We start from the raw sequence: 15,303 nt of genomic DNA, 5'->3' as shown, positions 1-15,303 counted from the left end.
TGTATTATCTTGTCTTTTTATGTACACTGAGCATAAGCACCAAAGACAAATTCCTTGTGTGTCCAATCACGCTTGGCCAATAAAGAATCCTATTCTAGTCTATCTAGATTTACAGTCGCAAACTATATGCAAGTAAATGTTTCGCAGCAAACGAGAAGACGAAACTAAAGCCGAATTTTCCCGTATTCCCCCCGAGTTCAAGCTTGGAAAACCTCTCCCGAGACCGGATCGCCTGGTGCTTTAACGCAACCTGCGTTTGGGAGCGCGGCGTTTGTGCACCTTGGAAACCGTTTAGGGGGTTATCCGCTGCCCTGCGACTCTTTTATTTAAATCCCCCTTGTAAAGGAGCAGCGCTTCCTCGCCAAACGGTGCAGCCGAAGCTCCCAAAGGATCCGTTCGGGCGGCAGAGTTCGATGCACCTTCTGGGATCTCTTTTGCTCGGGGCTCCGTCGCAGCGAGAGGCAGATCGGTTCGCTAGTTGGGAAGGAGTCGGGTTCGCTCCTTTGCTCAACCCCCCCCAGCCCTCCCCCCTTCCCGCTGCCTGGACAGGCAACCATCCGCTCTGCGGGGTGCAAGTCTCGGGGAGACCCGATTCTCAGCCGGGGGAAGATGAAGAAAAGGGCGCCGATCCCTGGAGGAATTGCAGAAGACCCATTTTCTACACTAACTATTTAGTTATTTTTTTTATTTTTTATTTCCTAGGAAAATAATCTTGTCCGTGGGAAGGGGATCGCCTGGAACTCCCCCCGCCCTCCAGTTGCCTCCGATGCCGATCGCCTTTTTATTCTGATCCTGCTCTCCAGAAATGAATGTTTAACTCCTCCAGCGGGAGCTCCGTAGTGCCTATAAAGAAAAAGCAGTCAACCTTTCCCCGAAGCGGCTCGGCGATTGCAGGGACGCCCGTCGCCTTATGAAATCGATTTAGCATCACAATAATATAAAGCCTTCGAGGTGGCTGGCAAGCGATTCTAAAGCTTCCTTTTTTTACGCCCACGCCGCCTTCCGAGCGAGCGGCGAAGGAAAAAGCAGTTCGGTGGGGGAAAGCCTGCCTTGGTTTTTACAGTATGATATGTTATTTGTTACCGTCGCAGAATCCGCCTCACTCATTTATTGGGAATAAATGCGTAGCTGAAAATGCCGCTTATCTCTCGACATGGGTCTCGCCTTCCTTGCCAACCTGGCTAAAACTCTCCGACCATTGATGGAATGGCAAGAGTTGCAATCAGTCAAAGAAAGCCTTGGCTAAGTTGCTCTAGCTTTAGGATCTTGGTTACTGAGTGAGATCCTCCCTTAGTCCCCCAAAAAGGAAGAAAAAATCTGCCGCCGCCGCCACCACCACCACCATCACCCGATCCTCATTTCAGGTCCACCACCGGGAATATTCCCATCCATAGGGAAGAGGGTGCTGAGATTTACAAAAACCAATTCTGCCTGTTCAGCTTGCCTGTGGAGGCACCCAAGTCCAGATGTAGTTGATCTTCCCAACCTACAAAGGAGGTGGTTGTCTGTCTGTCTGTCTGTCTGTCTGTCTGTCTGTCTGTCTCGGTCTGTCTGTCTATCTAAACAGTGAGGCAAGGCACTTTCCTGACCCAGTTTTGCCATCTGTAAAAATAGGAGGGGAGAGTCCATCCTTTTGACCTGTAGAAGCTTTCAACGAAATCCTGGAGCCATAAAATGCAGGGAGGACCGACAGGTAGGTTGGTTACACAAGTTCTGTTTGCATTTATTTGTCTTTTTTATAAAAAAAAACATACAAACTTCCCTGTGTGCAGTGCAAAGTAGATTTATTTGGAAGAGAGTTGCACTGAAATCAATGGAAACAGATTAAGAAAGTAGTTTCTCGGTGCTGGGGAATTTTTTTTTAAAAAAAAAACCAACCACTTTCCATTGAAAGATTTATCAGCACACATATACATACAGATTTCCTTTTGGTAAGAGAGGAAAAAGGAGTGCACTTTGTATTAGATTTGTCCTCCTAAATGTTGCAAGCTTTGCGGGCTGAGTTCCAGATAAAGTTACTAACTTCTCACCATGCTTGGAAGGCATATGGAGAGTTGAGGAAGTTAGTTTTATTATACCTGACTTTAGGGGGAATATGAAGGATCAGGATTGCTTCCACTTTGAATGTATGAGATTGAAATTACATACAGAGATTGTTAAATTTTGCCTGGTTCAAACTATTGCTAGGCAACATGTAAAAGGATTTCCTTGTATTTTAAAAGCAATTCTATACAAGTCGCCAACCCCCTTTACAGATTTGGTGCTAAAACCAGGAAGAATCTGGTAGTGTCTAACAAATTTTATATGTGAAAGCTTATGTGTTTTAATAAAATTGGTTGGAAATGATTCATGCCAGAATCCTTCTTAGATGTCCATTCTGTAGCTTATTTTCTCTGAGTAAACTTCATGAAACATAACTTAGAATGGAACTGCACAGGATTAGGGCATTAAACATTTTAATGTTTCTCTATCTTCATTTTTTAAGCTTCAAGGAGAGAAATGTCCCATTAAGAGCCATTCTTGAATTATGATTTATGTTCTATGAATCCATGGTTAACTTAAACCATGGTTTATTAAACCACCCAAGATAACCAAAACTTTGGCAGGGCTCTTCAAAGATACTAAGCTAAAATCAGGGCTAATTGATGGTTTAGCTGCGAGCAGCCAAGCCATATAATGCACAAGCCATCACTTGGTTCATTCCTTCAGGTGTAGCATCTTATGACAATGCTGAGAATGGCCTTTGGCTAAACCAGAATTAGGGATTGAACATGATGTGTGAAACTGCCCACTGTGTACCACACTTAGGAAACCTCATCACAATCCTACATGGTTGCCTAGTGGCTTCAAACATTTTTTCCCCAGCTCTCTTTCTGGGGAATCTCTTTGCAGGAACTCCAAACCAGTTTCACTAATATTGATGGTGTCACTCTGCTTCCCCTGTTTATTAAACATGTCACCCAGTCAAAAAATATTGCTTCTTCCCGAAGCAGTGGAAGATAAGATTGGAGCGCCGGAAAGTTGAAAAGTACCCACTCCGTCCCACTTTCAAAATGACCCAGGTGAAAAGCTGAGAGAAGATGCAACTGACCAGGTTTTTTTTAAAAAGGGGGGGGGGAGGAGGGACCAACTAATCAGCCAGCAATTAAACCCAGCCCTGTTATCTCTCAATCTGGCATGCAGGTGCTGATTCATAGCACTGGCTGAGGCCCTGGTGGAGCAAAAGAATCTGCATTTACCAAAGGGGGGGGAGATTCACCCTCCCCTTGCAAGCACTTGGCGTCATTAAGACGGGGCATCTCAATAAGAAAAAGAGACAGCTCACCTTAACATTTCTCAATAGGAGAAAAAACATTATTTTCCCAACTGCTATTTGAAAAGAAAAGAAGAAGAAAAAGAGCCACTTGCTGTAGAACTGATTTAATTATTCTGGCAGAATGGCTGACCTCTGAGAAAACTCTGAGCTGCCATTTTTTAAAAGATTTTCCCAAGGGTCAGAAAGTCCGCCATCTTACTGAAATATAAAACAGACCTATATAGCCAGTGCTCAGGCTTTCCTTAAAAGTTTTCTTGCAAGCCTTATTTAAAAAAAATCATTAGCATGCAATTCCTGAGACTGGTGAAATATGATGAACCTTGGGGGGGGGGGCATTTTAAATAAATTCCATTTATTTCCTAAGAAATTTGAGGTGGCAAATCTACTTACTGAAAAGCAAACAGCTCTTCCCTTGGCTTCTGTGGGTCTATCCCTTCTTTTATGAACTGCTCTGAAGAAACTATCAATATTGCTTGGTTGTTGAAAAAAGGATTTAAAAGGATTTATGGGCAGAAAATAACAATGCTTATGGGCCAACGGGGAATATTGTCCACATAAATAGGGTTAAGATCAACATTTAATACCCTGGTGCTCTTTGGTTTATCAATATGAAATTAGTTAAAATCAAGGCAGTTTCCAAAATTGGAAACAGTGATTAGAATTTGAGGGCCTATGCTACACACATTTACTATGAAGGAAATCCTACCTGTTGAGTATCCCCGTGTCCCTAAGAAGAGGTGTAGAAGTTTGGAAGCCTACAAGCCATGTTGGTTTAAAAATAAACACAGCTCAATGATGCTTACTCCCAAGTAAACATTGCAATTGCACAACCTGTCTTTGGATTCAGAATTGCTTCAACAGTGAGATGGGCAACATATACATTTAATAAATTGATTGATTGATTGATTGATTACATTTATATGCCGCCCTTTTCCCGAAGGGGACTCAGAGCGGCTCACAATTCAATCAGGGAAGGAGGTACAGACGGGGATAATACAAAATTTAAAAACACACAACAACCATACCATTCGAGAAGGGAGGCAAAAACTCTTTAGCCCCAGGCCTGTCGGAACAGCCAGGTTTTAAGGGCTTTGCAGAAGGCCTGGAGGGTGGTGAGGGTTCGAATCTCCACGGGAGATTCCAGAGGGTTGGAGCAGCCACAGAGAAGGCCCTCCTCCGGGTAGTCCCCAGTCGGCATTGGCCGGCGGATGGAATTCGGAGGAGGCCTAATCTGTGGGATCTGATCGGTCTATTGGAGTAAATAAAATTACTTTGGCCATAAGGCTGAGCAAAGATATTTGATATGAACGTGCAAAGCCCTATAGTATATAATACATTCCATTGAGGATCAAATTCAAACTTTTGGGGAATCAACCTGTTTTTTTTGTAGGACAAATGTACCCCTTATTAAAAAGAGCCACAATGTATACATTTTCTGGATTTGTAAGTAAAAAGCGAAGTAAAAGCTAACCACAGCCTTGGGTTTGTACAATATGACAGGATGAAATGTCATAAAGAACGAGTGATTTAGGACTATTATAAGCACACACAAAAATCAGTTTCTCTTAAGTATGGTGTATTCTGAAAACACACACAAAATGGATTGATTCAGATACCACTTACACAGGCTGTGTGACTACATCAAGAGGAAATGCAACCAATGAAAATCTGGGAGGGAAAACATTTTCATAGATTTACAGAGAATATTAATACCTGAAGCATATTCTGCAAACATACAACTTCCAGTGGTATTAACTTTGGACCAATGGATGTTCAAATCTTGACCCATCCCACTTCAAGCAACCATTTTCCTTAGCTTATATCTTCCTTTGCTCCTTTGACTTATTCTAAAAATACCCGGCCAATTGATTGATGGAATGAGCCCAACCTTCTATTCATGTTTAGGAACTAGTTAAGCAATAGCATTTGAGATAAAAAAGAGAGTAGTGTAAAAGATTTGTCTGCCTTTACAGATAATCGCCTATACACCGTACAATGGTGTCATTCTCAGGCTTAACGCATTGACTCTTAAAGTATCTGCTTAAGCATTTGAGATAGCACCAGCCATGCAAAACACTGCAGGCAAAGGGGTGGGGGGAAAAGTTGGAAAACTTCAATTGCCCCCAGAACAAACTTTTTATTGGATTGAAGCCTTTCCTGTAGATATCTTGTAGAAATCAGACACTTATATAGAAGTCAAATGCCTTCACACTGCAAAAAGTCTGACCTGTTTTAAAACTTCAATTTTTGATAATGTCATAGTTACAATGAGGTATCAATGCAGGGTAGATCTGTTTTAGGCAGAGATTTGTGCCAACACACTTGTTTCTGGGACACATGATAATGGTCTTGAGCCATTAACCCTACTTTACAAACCACCATCCTGGCTGGATTAACTGTGTGATAAACTAAAATTGATGAACTACGGTATATTGGCATTAACCAGGTCAGTAATGAGTTTGCCAGTCACAAGAAAAACACTGTACAATTATCAAACCCTGAACATATTGAAAAATGAGTGAAGTGAATGCTTGACAATATGCCACAGAAGTGGGAGGAAAAAAAATAAGTATGTTTTTTGTTCTTATTTTTGCTCTGTAAAAGAGCAAAAATTAGAGAATGGTTAAGAGAAACAGTAAACTGTACTGCGCAGGTTGCTAACTTTAAGCTAAAGTTTAAGCTAAAATTAGCAATCTTTAACTAAGAGAATTGTACTTCATTTGCAAACAGGTAGAGGTGGGGGGGCACGTTAAATCTCCAGTTTTTCATGAAGGCTAGGAGCAATCTTTTCTGCGTATCCCTGGGCTCTGCAGAGGTCCGGAATCACAAGTTCCATCACCTCCCAGCCATCCTGAAAGGCGCAAAGAAAACATGAACCAAGAGATCGCTACTTACTGGGGGGGGGGGCTTCCTCATGCAAATTTCTCTAACCCTCAACCACTGCTGAAAGTTGATCCTTGTGGTTCAATGGTTCAGAAACAACCCAGGGCTACTTTCATCCACTTTAATTCTAAAGGGTGGAATGTTTCTTTCAATGGGATTCCTCACCAAAACCCAGATTGAACAGAATGACATAAGAAAGAGGAGGGGGGAAAACATGCTTCCTTTATTTCTGGCCAAGGATGTTCCAGCCACTCCTGTCAGCTGGTGAATGTTGAGTTGTTCTTCAAAAAACAGAGTGGAAGATAGACAAGATAGAAAATTCCCCTGCCCATTTTGACCTCAGGGGCCTCAACAACTTTCAGGAGAACTCAACCACAAATGAGCCAACTTTTAGCCTACCTATTTTAGGGTGAGGGTTTCTTGCAAATCCAAGAAACTTGAGTTCTGCTGCAACCAATCCATGGATAAATATATCCTGAGAATAACATCTTTTTCCCTTACCTAAAATAACTCATATTTTCAAATTGAGGTACTTGTTGGAGAACAGCAAAGGCGTTGGAAAACAAATGATTACAAAAAAATAATAATAGCCAATAAAAACCCTGGCTAAGTTGATACATGTTTTACAGTACCGTTGGTTGAGTTTGCACAATCCGTTTCCATACCAAACAAGAGCAGTTCACCCAACAACAAGCTAAATTACTCCCCCATCCTCCCAAAATGGAAAACGAGTCTCCCCCAACATTACCTGTGGTAGTAACGCAGTCAGTTTAAAAGGGGACAAAAAACCGCACTAGCTTTCTTGTTTAAATATGATTAAATGCGTAAATTGCCTAGAAGTGCGCCATGATAGAAAGAGGAAAGGGAGACTAAAGTTCTTGCCCTGCTTCAAAAACGTGAGACCCGCCCAGCCTGGATCGCCTTTTATTTGCAACCAGAGAACCCCCCTGGCTTTTTTTAGGGCGATCCGGAGCTGTCAGCCCCACGGAAGAGCTGAGTTCAGCGGAAACCAAGTTACTCCGGAAAACTGAGCGGGCGCAAAGTCAAAGCTCTTGGCCTCCCTTCGCCAAGATTTCAGCAGTGAGCTGGACTGCGGTTGGAGTTTGCAAACCACCATCACCCCTTCCACAGCCCACCAAGCTCTCAGGTGGGCTTGGATCCCTCCATGCTCCTGTTAATGCAACCCCCGTATGAAATCTTAAGTTCCAATATTTAGGGGGTGGGTTTGGTGTTTTGCCTTGGGTCTACCTTGAGGGACTGACAAGGCTTTGGAATATCACCCGTTTCTCTTTGCTGTAGAGAGTTGGAAGCAAGTGCGGGCTCTCGCACTTTAGGCAGAGGAAGCCTCCGTTCAGGAGTTCACCGGAGTTATGTTACGCTTAGGAGTAACTTGTTACTTAGGGCTAACTTGTTATTCTTAGGGGTAATTTACTCTTATGGTTACTCTTAGGAGTAACTTAAGTTACTCAGGGGTAAACTTAAGTTACTCTTAGGGGTAACTTAAGTTACTCTTAGGAGTAAAGTGTGCCGCGGCAGGGGAGCCACCGGGACCGCCTTGTCCAACCATCAGCGGTCGAAAGGATTTCCCCCCATCCCCTCTCCGTCGAGACCGCACAGGGGCATCGGCAGAGCCCCCGTCGTCCCCTGCCGAGACGGTGCGGGATTCCCTACCCAGCACCTGGCGGGGGAATCCCAACTCCAGCCCCCTCGACGTTCCGCCACGTGTTCGCCAGGCTCCGGAGGAGAAGTTGCGGAAAAAAAGACTCGCCTCTCTTCGGAAGCAGAAGCTCGCCCAAACCGCTTAGCCTTCCCCGGAGCTTGGCAGAGGAGAGTTGGGCAAGCGGGGGTCCCCACCATCGTCCGTCCCCCCCCTTCCACCCATTCCGGCCCCGCGCTCTCCTCCTCCCTTCTTCTCCTTCTCCAGGGGAAAAGCCACCCTACCTACCTGCCAGTCGATTCTCCCCAGGAGAGCCATGAACCGCCGAGAGATGGGTAGGGGAGGCTTGACGAAGGGAACGGAGCCGGCGGGGGAGGGGATTGGAAGGCCGAGCGACGGCAGCAGTAGCAGCTACTACTTTTAACTCGAGTCCCGGCCAAAGCGCTCCACCTGGGCTCAGAGGGGGTGAGCGAGCGAGCCCCACGCCTGCGCAGAAAAGAGTTGCTCGGCGTCTTTAAGGCTTGCCTCCTCCTCCTCCTCCTCCTCCTCCTCCCCCCCCCGGCTTCCTAAGCGCCCAGCTTCTTCTGGCCGGGCTGGCTGGCGCGAGCGGCTACCTGGCGCGCAGCAGGTTCTTCTCTTGCCCCCTCCCTCTTTTTTTTTAAAGAAAGCCAAGGAGCTGTGGGTTTCCTTTTTTTATGGGAGGGGAGCTTGCTGGAAGGTTTGAAAAAACTCCAGGGAGGGGAGAACAGAAGAACAGCGTTGAAAGGGACCTGGTAAGGTCATCTAGTCCAACCTTCTCTCCTCCCTCCCGAGCAGGAGATCCTACCTGCCTACCTACCCCATTTCTGACAAATGGCAGTCCAGTGTTTTCTTGAAAGCTTCCAAGGATGAAGCTCCCATAACTTCGGAAGGCGAGAACTGTTCCGTTTGGTTGGTTGGTTCTCACGGTCAGAAAAGATCTCCTTATTTCTAGGGGGGGATCTCCCTCTCCTTGATCAGTTTTGCAAGATCATCTTGCAGCAGGTTCCACTGCACGGAAGTTCCACTCGCCACGCACTTGTACCCACCCCCACCCCGATGGGAACGAGCTACCGACTTTTCCCTTTTCCCACAAGAGCGCCTGCGCGAATTCCGCGCTTCCCAAGTTTGGAAGTCTTGTTGCTTCACCAGTTGAGTTGCTGCCTCTCGCTGACCTTCCCGCTTATGGATCTGGAGGTGGTTAAAATAAACCGTGCCATGATAAAATGACATAGAGAAGAAGGGCAGTAAAAAAAAAAAATCTCCCCGTCGTTAAACATCGGTATTTTTATTATTTCGCATTCGATTTCTATCTTGTCTTTCTATTCAGGCAGGTAGTCCGGGGAACTAATCAAATTGGAACGAGTCAAATTAAAAATAAATTGAGCATGACAAGTTGAAAATAATTCCTTTTTGAAGAAGGTAGTATTGCCAGCGCAGAACAAAAATCGTACAAAATTGCTCGGCTTGGTACCAAGCAAAGTCCCTGCCTAGGAGTTTACCATTTTTAAAATAAAAATTGGAGGGAAATGACATGGAATACTGGCATCAGTCACCAAGGGCTGGCTGATTTTTGCATAATATTTGTAAAATATCCCCTTAATGAATTTGTTCCTGGACAACATGAGCGTGCATGTCACCATAAACCTAAGATACCTTTTTATGTTCCTTGATTTTAAGAGATTGGGGAAGGGGTCTGATCCAGGGCAAATTTAATTACTAGAGATTGCTCTAAATTGATTGTCCAGAGATTAATTGACATTTTTGGCAATCTTATATATCAGTGGTTCTCAACCAAATGTACCATGAACTTGTTTCTAATGTGCCATGAGATTTCTGTCTACATTATTGTTTAATGTTTTTGAATTCTCCATATACACTCAAATTTTAAAACATTGTATAACTGCCCATTAAGCCACATCCTACAAGCCTTAAAATATGTCTATATGGTCTTTTTTTCTTGATTTGCCACGGAATTGTTCTTGCTGACCTTCCTGTTTATAGATCTAGAGTTGGTGAAATAAACCATGCCATAAAATTACATAGAGAAGAAGGGCAGTAAAAGAAATATCTCCATTTTCAATCCACTGTGTTGGATTGAAAAAGGTGGAGAAACACTCTTCAGTAAGCATATTCAAAATAAATATTAAGGGGCGCACAAGGAGACTGACTTCAAATGACACACAATTGAATCTGAATGCTCCAATTTCAGTGGAAGAGAAGAGATTTGTAACTTTTTCAGAAAGAGCCCAACCGTAGTTCTAAGTTCAAAAGAGGTTAGAACTCCATCCGGCTCATGTTGTCCAGATACAATAGGACTTTTGGGGTACCAGTTCTTAAGAAAATATACAATATGTTGCATATGTAAGATGCACATGTAAGATGCTCCTATATATTTAACAAAAAGGACTTGTAATGCCCTCATTAATCCAATACAATATTTTGAGATAGGTATGTCTCTTGATCATAATGCTCATAGATATTTAAGGTCTCTGAGCAAACATTCAGGCCTATCCTGATAAGTGGATCTATTCCATGGCTGGATTTAGACAATATGCTAAATCCTAAATCTGGGTTTACAAACAACAGTTGGGTTAACAACCTAACACGATTTGTCCCTGCAAGTAAATTGTACTATAGCTTAGTATGCTGATTTGCTGTATATCCATACTTTCAATTTATGTTTGCAGCTCTGAAGAAGGACAAAGCCACACACCTAGCCTTTTCACTTTTTCTTCACAACCTTAGTGATACGCAGAAGCTGTCACTCAAGAATGAACTAGAGAGCCCTAGAACTTTTTGCTTCCTTCCAGACCATGCCGTTGGGGGTGAGGGTGGGTGGGAAGTCCAGCACTTCCTGGAAATCTCTGAAACAGAAACCTATGTTGGGGTGATCCAGCCTCCAAGCAGACATGCTTCCCATAAAGCGTTATGTCCAAACCACAGTGAAACACCTCTAATTTGGAAGATTTGATTCTGGAAACTACCAGGTTTCCCTGCCCTTCCAGTGGCATGGCCTGGGAGGAAACCCAAACCTTCAAGTGTCTTCAGAACTATCCATTCCTAAAGGAACATATTCAGCACATAGCTAGACAACAACACATCTGAGAGCAAGGTTCAAGTTGAATGATCTACTTGGACTCAACCCAACCTCCTATCCCTTACATATGCTGCCTCCCCCATTTATTTATTATGTGCCTTTGAGTCAACCTTGACTCCAGACAACTGTGTGGATAAGTCCCTGCAGTTTTCTTAACAAAATTTCAGAAGTGGTTTGCCATTGCCTTCTTTTTTAGGGCTGAGGGACGGTGACTGGCCTAAAGTCACCCAATTAGCTTTCATGCCTAAAGAAGCATTAGAACCCAAAGTCTGCCAGTTCCTAGCCTGGTGCCTTAACTACTATCCCAAACTGGCTCGCTCTCATCCCACCCCCATTCTGAGCCCTGAAGTACCCAATATTCACCTACTCTCAGGTGGAGGGCATTATTCATTGTGACCTCTACAGCGCAATTTAAGAGGAGACCAGGGGAAATGGTTAATGATCAAGGGCTCCTAAATCTTGAAAAACTGAATTCTCTCTGCAGATGCGCTTCCAACTGTCGGCAACCAAGTTGTTATTTTTTCTCTGCTGTCATTTCACCTTAGAAAATCTTAAATCTTGTCTTTATTGTATTATTGTAACTTTCTGACATCTAATATTTCTATTATTCTAGTTTATTATTTCATTGTTTTATTGTTATTTTACTGTAACTTATGGCATTTCTATTTTATGACCTGCAATTACAATAATAAATATTTTCTTACTTTAACAGCTTCTGGGAGAGTTAACAAGCGAAGGAGGCTCTTACTTCTTTCTGGGTTATCAAAATCTGTTGTGGATACTACACCTGCTGTACTTACACACATACGCACACTTCCCGGACTCCTTATGCACCTAGCCACAGGTGCAAATGACATTTTACTAAGATACAGATCATTTATTCTTTTGTTATTTATTTCCAAATGAGTAAAGGAGTTCTCTTTGATCAAGATCAATACCTCCTGAGATTCAAATTTGCTTAATTAATAGGAATCTTTTCATACAAAGGTAGATTTGCTTTTTCATTTGCAAACAAATCATATGAATTGCATGGCTGCATGAATATAATGTAAGGTTTACATTGAAATAAGCTTCTTGATGTTTTAAGAGGGCAAACTCCTTATTTTTCTGTTTGTTTATGAGACTTTTATACCATTTTAGTTCTGACTGTAAGTAGTATTCACTCAATAATGGATAATGCAGTAACATCAGTTACAATATGTTCAACTCACAGTAGTATTCATGGCATTGTATCCCCCTTAGACACCAGTTCATTAAAGGACTTCCAGAAGAACCATGTTTGAGCAAACAAAATGTGTTTTGGATCTCAGGTTAATTAAATGCATTATATTTACTCAAGTTAATTTAATGGGGATGGGAAAACTTGTTTGATCATATTTGAATTGGAAGGTGACCCCTTTCCTCTATACTTTTCGGTACTAATAGCTCTCTACTGGATTAATGAATATCACCTGGCATACTTTTTAAGCAATGTGCAGAAAACAACTTATGCAGTTGGTCAGGCAAAACCAACTCGGGTCACCTATTCTTAATCTTTGTGCTGTCCTTTGTTGCAAGAACTCAGCCACCCTCCATAGTAGACCAGAGTTTGTGATGAAATGCACTGTGTGAATTGAATCCACTTTGCTTAAACAAACCACAATTGAGGAAAACCTGGCTTAGCAGGTCATGAGAACATAACTGGCAGAAGTTTCTGCTTGGTGGCTGGTTTTTTTTTTTATTTATGACTTGAATCCAGCCTATTCAACAGGCCCATCTGGTGAATGTGTATCCCATCTCCCATTTCTGAAAGAAAACCTAGTTTCTCAGCCCATTTGCCTTACCAGGCTGTACCCGCTGGCTGTCAAGGATGGGGGGAACCAGAGAATTTATGTATGTGGCTTGGAGTTCTTGAAAGAAAGGGTTAAATATTGATAATACTAATGTGAATGGTGTTGTCAATTGTGATGGTTATTGCACAGAGATATTTGTACCCAGATGATACACTGTTTGAAGGAAGATGGAATGTTCATATTTTTAAAATAAAAATAAAAACGTTTTAGAAAGAAAGAAAGAAAGAAAGAAAGAAAGAAAGAAAGAAAGAAAGAAAGAAAGAAAGAGAAGGAAAGGGAAGGGAAGGAAAGAGAGAGAGAAAGAAAGGATTAAATACTAATAATACTAATGTGAATGATGTTGTAAATTGTGGTGGTTATTGCACAGAGATATTTGTACCCAGATGATACACTGTTTGAAGGAAGATGGAATGTTCATATTTTTAAAATAAAAATAAAAACGTTTTAGAAAGAAAGAAAGAAAGAGAAGGGAAGGGAAGGGAAGAGAGAGAGAGAGAAAAGGAAGGATTAAATACTAATAATACTAATGTGAATGATGCTGTAAATTGTGGTGTGTTATTGCACAGAGATATTTGTACCCAAACTATACACTGTTTGAAGGAAGATGGAATGTTGTTATTTAAAAAATAACAAAACTTTTTTATAAAGAAAGAAAGAAAGGAAAGAAAGAAAGGAAAGGAAAAAAGAGAGAAAGGAAGGAAGGATTAAACTACGCACTCTGATCTGGATGTTAAGTCCAGCACCCGCGATGGGAGTTCGAGTGCTGTAGTCGCGCAACGTGGAAGCATTTGGGTCTTTTGGGGGGCGGCGGGAAAAGACCCCGCAGGACGAGGTTGGCGAGGGCCACCAGGGCTTCCGAAAAACCCTGCTTCGATTCACTCCGCGGCCTCCGAGAGAAGGGAGGTCCGCTCTTTTGTTTTTTTGCGGAGGCTATTTCCTTCAACATTCGCTTCGAGGGGTCCCGTTGAGTAGCTCCACGACCCCCTGTAGGTCACGGAGACTAACGGAGGGTGGGGGGACGGGACTGGACGATGCCCAAAGCTAAAGAAGCCGAGGGAATCCCAAAGGTGCTTTATATTCAAGAGGCAATGGACTTTCTGTTTTTTCTTTGAAGACGTCCCGTTTCTCATCCAAGAAGAGTAGGGTCTCCTGCTTGAGGGGGGAGGGGGGAGGGGGTTGGACTAGATGACCTACAGGGTCCCTTCCAATTTTGTTAATCTGTTAAAGCTTCAAAAAATCCCTTTTGCTGGGGGGGGGGAGAAGCACCTTTGGGACAAAACCCCGACCTGGATGACTGAGAATCTCTATAGACAAGTGGAGGGAGCTTCACCTTTGCAGGAATTCAACAGGTGCAGCTCCTCTGGCCAAACCCCACGTTCCCGATTAATATATATATATATATTCGCTGATAACAGGATAAGAGCCTGTGGCCTAATGGCTAAGATCTCTGCCTAGTGTGCCTAGTATGCCATATAGCCCAGGTTCAAATCCCCGTAAGGGTATGGCTAGCTGATGAGAGCTAAATAGCTTGAAATAGATCTATACTAGTCTCCCTTTATTTATTTATCAGCACAAATAAAAACACAGACAGACATACATACATACATACATACATACATACATACATACATGGATGGAGGAATGAAACCTGTTGAGAACCTGCTTTGATCATTACCCTTAGCCCGAATGGCCAGCTAGCGACTCCGAGGAGGGTCGAACGGAGCCAAGGCTGGAGAAGAATCTGGGACGAGCGAAAGGGGCGTAGAAACGGGGATCGGGGAAAGGGAGTCGGGCTCGCCTTTAATCAGATCCGCGATTTTCCCTCTCTTGCGCCGGGGAAGGGGAGCGCTGCGCTCCTTTTACTACCCTCCTGCCCTACGGCGTGTAATCCACCTTCAAAGCCAGAGAGGCCTCTCTCCGTTTCTGCTGACACATCTTAAAGCTTTCGGGAATCCGACAGGTCGACATACCTCCCCCACTCTTTTAAAAAAAAGTTAATTTTAAATTTATTCCCGCTTTTTCTTTTTACCCCCACCCTTACCCCGCTTCAAGAATCTGGTTCAGTCCTGTGTAATTGTGCCAGAGGATGCTTACTCAATCTGAGCTAAAGTCTCGGTGCGTTCCGCCGGAAAGATTAACAGAGTTGGAAGGGACCTTTTAAAAGGTTTTTTTTTAAAAAAAAATTGTTCTCTATGTAGTTATAGGTATACATTCACCTAGTTATTATTCTTTTTTACATTCGTCATTCTTATACATGTATCATTCCATTTACAGGGTTATAATATATCATTTGGGTTGCTTTGTTTACCATCCTTCGCCTGTTTTGACACCACCTTCTTTTCCCTCTCTTTTCTCCCTCCCTCCCTTCTCTACTTTCTTCCTTCCTCCTCTCCTTTACCTTCCTTCTCCCCTTACCTCTCCCCTACTCCTCTCTTCCTCTTCCCCTTCCTACCCTCTCCCCTTCTCCCTTCCATCTCCCTCTCCTTACCCCTATCTT

The sequence above is a fragment of the Thamnophis sirtalis genome, unplaced genomic scaffold (assembly GCF_051295495.1).
Source record: "Thamnophis sirtalis isolate CommonGarterSnake01/CBP01778 unplaced genomic scaffold, rThaSir2_p1.2 scaffold_7, whole genome shotgun sequence".
NCBI classification, from domain to species: domain Eukaryota; kingdom Metazoa; phylum Chordata; class Lepidosauria; order Squamata; family Natricidae; genus Thamnophis; species Thamnophis sirtalis.
The sequence above is the reverse complement of the archived record's forward strand: the minus strand, read 5'-3'. Positions refer to the sequence as shown.